This window comes from Scyliorhinus torazame, chromosome 5 (genome assembly GCF_047496885.1).
Source record: "Scyliorhinus torazame isolate Kashiwa2021f chromosome 5, sScyTor2.1, whole genome shotgun sequence".
Taxonomy (NCBI): domain Eukaryota; kingdom Metazoa; phylum Chordata; class Chondrichthyes; order Carcharhiniformes; family Scyliorhinidae; genus Scyliorhinus; species Scyliorhinus torazame.
Window position 1 is genome coordinate 83,192,186 of NC_092711.1, and position 6,143 is coordinate 83,198,328.

At 43.5% G+C, this 6,143-nt stretch overlaps 1 protein-coding gene across 1 annotated transcript in view; it reads left to right on the forward strand.

The window, feature by feature from the left end:
- LOC140418681 (uncharacterized) overlaps positions 1–6,143 on the forward strand; it is a 403,178-nt gene that overhangs the window by 345,047 nt on the left and 51,988 nt on the right. The gene's annotated exons all lie outside the window — the stretch shown is intronic.

Sequence of the window (6,143 nt, forward strand, 5' to 3'; positions counted from 1 at the left end):
GGCATTTCGATTTAAATTCCATCTGCTGGCCAAACTTTGCAATTGCAGTTACTGTGAAAATGTCGCTGTCAGGTATAATCTATGATGTTGATGTATCCATAATCCATTCCCACAAATGTAAAATCACATCGCCTTCTGCGGGAGGTGCCAACATTTAAAGTGTAACTAATTGCAGGTGTCGCTGGCTGATTCTCCCACATTGAGATCAGCACCAGAGCAAAGCGGCTCAATTCCTGGTCATGCATTTATGTTCATCTTTGTTAAATGGAGGAATCTTTACCTGGGCGCTTAATGGAGTCCGTGGGAAATGTAACATTCATCTAACAAACATAGTGTTGGGGAGAGTTTATTGATTCATTATACCACCTGGAAAATGGTTGGGGTCATTGTCTCCGACGCTTCCCAGGAAGTTAACATGGGATTTTAATTTTAAAGGGGAAATGTGGGTGTGCGTGTAAGGCAGAGAGAATGCGTGTGTGAGAGACTGTGTGTGTGTGTGTGTGTTTGTGTGAAACACATGTTGCGTACAACTAAATTTCACAAAGGCCACGGCATCCTTCTTTTTCCAATAAATACACAGCAAATAGTTCCACAAATGTTGCACCTGAAGCTCTCAATTGTCTTCTGGGTTGTCATTTTCTCGGTTTGTGTCTATTTCAAAGCTGCTAAATCCACTGGTCCTGGTGGTTCACACCAGCCCGCCGGAGGTGTCGCTATTATTTTCCGTTTGCAGCTGGTGACTCCCAAGTGTGATGATCAATGTTTAGGTTTAGGGACATTATGTCACACTTGGAAGAATCATTGAAGCGGAATATCGGGCTTCCCACTGGATGCGTGGCTCCGGCTACTTCGCAAAGTGGAAATTCCTTGGTCGTGTGACCATGTCCCATTTAGGGACCATACTGGAAATGTGCAAACCATCTATTTTTAATTGTCTCAAAGAGACTTGCAAACTCTGTCTTTGAGAGAACTGCCGCATTTCTGATTTTGTCCCGCCAGTAAATATCCATAATGCATTGCGGACAACAAAGATGAAATTGGCTGAGCTATTTTTCTTGACAGCTGTAAGTCGTTGTTTCACATCCATACAACAAGGTTCTGAGAGCTCGGGCCTTATAAACCATCAGCTTGTTCCAAAGGGTCAGCTTGATGTTATCCCATGGACATTCAATGAGTAAAACAAAGGTCGGATCTGCTTTCTCCATGTCAGCATCACATTCTACTTCAAGGCAGCCTCTCAGCGCGGAAACTCGGCAGCAGATATTATCGCCTGCTCTTATTTTGTGTGACCATTGGCGAAAGTGCAACACCTTGTCCCACGACCACGGTTTTCCTCATACTACTCATTAGTAAGGAAGAACAAGTTACAGGCACCGGAGACATAGTTTCTGTAGATGATGTTTTGTTTGGATGATTCCACGTAGAGGAATTCTCTGTGGAGGATGTATTGTGATTATGTCTCCGTTTTGATGACTGGAAGGTTGTAGAGGTTGCAGCCTGGCCTAGTGTGCAAGTGGACGTCATCCATATCTTCAGGGAAGGCGAAGATCAGCAGGATGCTGTCCAATAAAGTTGGGTGTGGGACACGGTCCTCTTTCATTCAATTATTCACTTAGAATCTGTCGGAAGTGGAATCATCAATCTGTACAGTGTTTTGCCAGGGAAAGAGTGAATTAAACAGTGGAGCTTTAGCAGACAGCCAAATGTCTCCAAATCGTATAGTCCCTGCTCCGCTGACGGTGCCGAACGTTTATTGAGATTGATGAAAGTAAGATGAAGGGGTGTGGCAGAGGGAGCAGATCATGTCCAGAGTAAATCTTGCGACATGAATACCGCACCTTGCTTCCAGCTACATTCGGCCTGCAAGCAGATGAAGTGTTTAAAGTGTGAAACTAGCAATGGCCTTCCCAGTGCTGCTATGAGTGAGATATGTCAATAGTTGCTGCAGTTTCCTCTGTCCACTTTGCTTTCACATATTGGTTATGATTTTACATCATGAATCTCCTGTGGGATGGTTTATATTTTCCAGCAGAGAAGGAGCAGGCCATAAATGTTCAGAAACATAGTAATTATATTCACAGTTTTTCATTTATTTATGAACATAAATAATTAGATTCACCAACTCCCATCGTTTCACAAAGATTACAACAGTTTTAAATTAAGTTATACGGTGTGGGCGTCGCAGGCTCGCCATGATTTATTGTCCATCGCTAATTACCCTTCACAAAGGGCGGTGAACTGCGTGTTTGAACCTCTGCCGTCACTCTGGTGCAGGCACACCGACGATGCTGTTAGGGAGGGAGTTCTAGTCATTTGAACCAGCGACAGCGAAGATTCGGCGATATATTTCCAAGTCCGGATAGTCAGTGATTTGGAGCGGAATTTCCAGGTGGTGATGGTAGAAATGAAAATGTCTGTACCTAATGTGACGTTATTGCACCTTTCAATCCCGATTTGTTATTACACTGTTTTGGAAAGTAATTCAAAGTCTGCAGCTGTCCACTGAGTTTCACGGTATTTCTGTATTCACATTAATATGTTTTTAGTCTGGTGTCTTCATTAATTTGGGGGAGGACATCTTGAGTGACTTATTGTACATGAAATGTTCCAAATATTACCGTCCCTCCTCAACCTAATCATGTTCCCGCTTTCTGTCTTTGAGATGAAGATTCACCATCAGCAGAGAATAACACCAGCACCACAGGAGTATCTCCAGTTTCCTCCTAGTAACGCCCAGCTGGTCTGTTCCCAATAGTCTGGGGATGGAATTCACACAGGAAATCTTCAGCCACCGATTGTATCATTCTGATGCAATTTATAAAGGACCAGCTTTAATTTGTGAAGTCATCAAGCGCAAAACTGAGAATGTAGAACAGCATCTTTCAGGACCATCTATCCATCCATCCATCAACCCCATTCACTGATTCCTCAATCAACATATTTAGGCATCCAACCAACATCCATCCCTACATCAAAGCAGTCATCCTTTTATCTTTTGGTTGGGCGGTGGGGGAGTATTAATGCCATTGAACCAATAATGCAAAGGCTCAGGCTAATTCTGTGGGAACTCGCGAACAAATCCTACCATGGCCGGTGGGGGAACTTGAGTTCAATTAATAAATCTGGAATATAGACTAACTGTGTCCATGGAATCCCCTCCGCTTCACCAATGAAGGAAATGTGACATCCCTCCCTGGTCTCACCTACATGTGGCTCCAGTCAGACAGCAACATGTCTGACTCTTCAGTTCCTTCTGAGCTGCCCCAGCAAACCACTCAGTTCAACAGCAATTAGGGACAGGGAACACATGGTGGTCTTGCCAGTGAGTCCCACATTCCATGGAAGCATGTAGGAAAAAAGACAGAATATCCATGTTGATCTGTCTAATAGTCTAATTGTCTGATAGTCTAATTGTATTTCTATCCATCATCACAATGTTATGAGATGTGGGAGAGATCTCCAGCCGGCTGTTGTTGCTAAGAGGGTCCAGAAAAGCTGGATAACTCTCCTTTCCTGAGATGGGAACAGTTCAGATAGGTTCGCAATTTAAAACGTAAAATGATCTCCAGTACTGTTGCTGGGTAGATTTGTTTATAAATAGTCCTCATTGACAATGTTAAGAGTTTGAAGTTGGCTTGCAGCCAAACGGTCAGTACTGAGGAAACAGATCTCTGAAAAAAAGATCCAGATGTTTCCTGTAAACAACTTTGAACATTCGAGCCTGCCTGCTGCAGGCGGTTGGATTGCTGCCAAATACTGTGTGGGGCAGATTAGCCTGAATATGAATGGACAAAATGGGATTTATCCATTCAAACAATAAATGTTTCAGTCGCACATGAAGTAAACGTTTTAAATGGTGTTCCATCTAAATAAATATATTCAGTGAATGCTGTGATCACGCTGAGGTTAGACGCGATCGGAACATTGTAAACTGACCAGATGCTATTTAATGTATATTAGTTCCGAGTCAAGGTCACTGTAGTTATTGAAGTCCGTTTGTTAAGAACCTAATGAAGTGAGAGTGAGTGGTGTTGATGGACCCAATCCACAAGCCCAATAAGACGAGGTACTTAAATAAAATCATAAAACTGCCTTGAACCCGCCTGGATTCCTGGAATATTCTCCGAGTTGTTGACTTCACTTAAACGGAGGCGTCTCTTATACCTGATTAGCACCGTGTTCTGTGCAGTTTAATTTGTGCTGATTTCCATTATTATTTAACAGTCCCTCTCATTTCTGCCAATGAGTGGAGAAATGACCAGTTCATGACCTGCTTCAGTGGAAGATAAAACATTTATTCTTGTGATATTGTGTAATATTCCGCAAAATCCTGATATCCTGTGTTCCCAACATAGCGCATGTTAGACAGCCGGTGGTCAGTGAAATTAGCGGCATTGATTTGGATGCTGAAGGATAACTTTGCTGATCGCCCTGTCCGTTATGATTCATTCTGTCAAATGTTAATGTCAATTTCATGTTTGCAAGCGGGTTTCTTTTACCGCTAATTTTCACAGGACTGTCTGAGGCTCAGGGACAGTTCCAGAAATGTAAGGAGAGTCATTGTGTAATGTTAGGAGCCTTGTCTGCAGACCCGCAATGCTCAGTGATAGCCATCCGCACTGCAAATGGAATCACCTTGTTCATTCCCGCATTCCGACATAAATCGTCAACAATTCCTCTGATAAATTATACTTTTTTGCAAATGGAATAGGGACCCGGAGTGTTGCAAATCAGACTGACACACAACCTATTCCCTGACAAAATAATTAGTATTTTTAAGATCATCTCAATATATTGGAGTAGAAATAAAGGGACTGAATTTACAATGGAATAGTTCTTTTCTTAACAGATGAGCAAACGTAAGTTCGCAATGGGGACATTATAAAGAATAAATTCAGACAAACAAATATCCCGATACAGATAAATGTCTATTTAATAATAACCTACAGTAAATCTCTGGGCCCATTCTGTTGGGGTGTGGAAGGTGGGACGTGGATCCAGTCGCCGCCTCCACCAGGGAATCAACAGGCGGCGCCTGGAAACCCGCCCCCTTCTGCCGGGTATTTAAATGCCGCTCACTGGGACCCGAATCCAACAGTCCGGGAGCTGGTTTGTTCACTGAGTTCCGGACACAACCATTTCCCCCAAATGACCAGAAGGATGAGGTGGGCCATTTCTCTCAGTTTGTTGCTGACTTTCTTATCCCGTGAGTAGTTTTTATTGTCCAAGTCTCTCACTGTTACTGTCTCAGTGTTAGTCTCTCTCTGGAATGTTCCAGAATCACCAATCATTTCACCAGCATTAATCCTCGGGCTTTTTGATATATTTTTACAGGTGTCCAGTCGGATGTTGTGTTGACTCAGCCGGAGGCAGAGAGCGGGCGTCCCGGAGGCTCCCTGAGACTGACCTGTAAAACCAGCGGCTTCGATCTCAACAGCTACTACATGCACTGGGTCCGCCAGGTTCCCGGACAGGGGCTGGAGTGGCTGGCTGCCTACTATACTTCATCCTATCAGTACTACGCCTCAGCGATTCAAGGCCGATTCACTGCGTCCAAAGACCTTTCAAACAGCATCTTCGCTTTCGCCATGACGAACCTGAAGACCGAAGACACCGCCATCTATTACTGTGCAAGACAGACACAGCGAGGGGAACCAGGGCTGGACCCGCACAAGAACAGCTCGAGAGGGAATTCAGCAACTTTCATCTTAACCTGAAGGTCAGTACTTGTTTTAAATGTAATGTTAATATCAGTGAGCCAGACCCCAAGCCGTCCGCTACAAAACCAATCTGGAGAAAATGTAATCGTAAAATCTAACAAACCAACCTACTTAATGTGGTGAGACTTTAGTTGTGTTTATCTTCTCTGTTAGCAGTTTTAGCAATTACAGGTCTGGATATAATGTTATCTTGAATATGTCTGTTACACAGAGGAGACCTTTGTGCATTGTGTTTTGTGAAATGTTGCATGAATTCTAAACGACGCATCTATTTGAAGAGAATATTGAGCGGCAGGACTGAACAGAGAGTGAGTGCAGTTTTTGTGCGGGTGTCTGTCACTGTGACTACAGCAGTGGGTCACAGTGCTGTCCACAGCGACATCCTCATACAAAAACCTCAGTGAAAGAGTTTATCCAAATTGG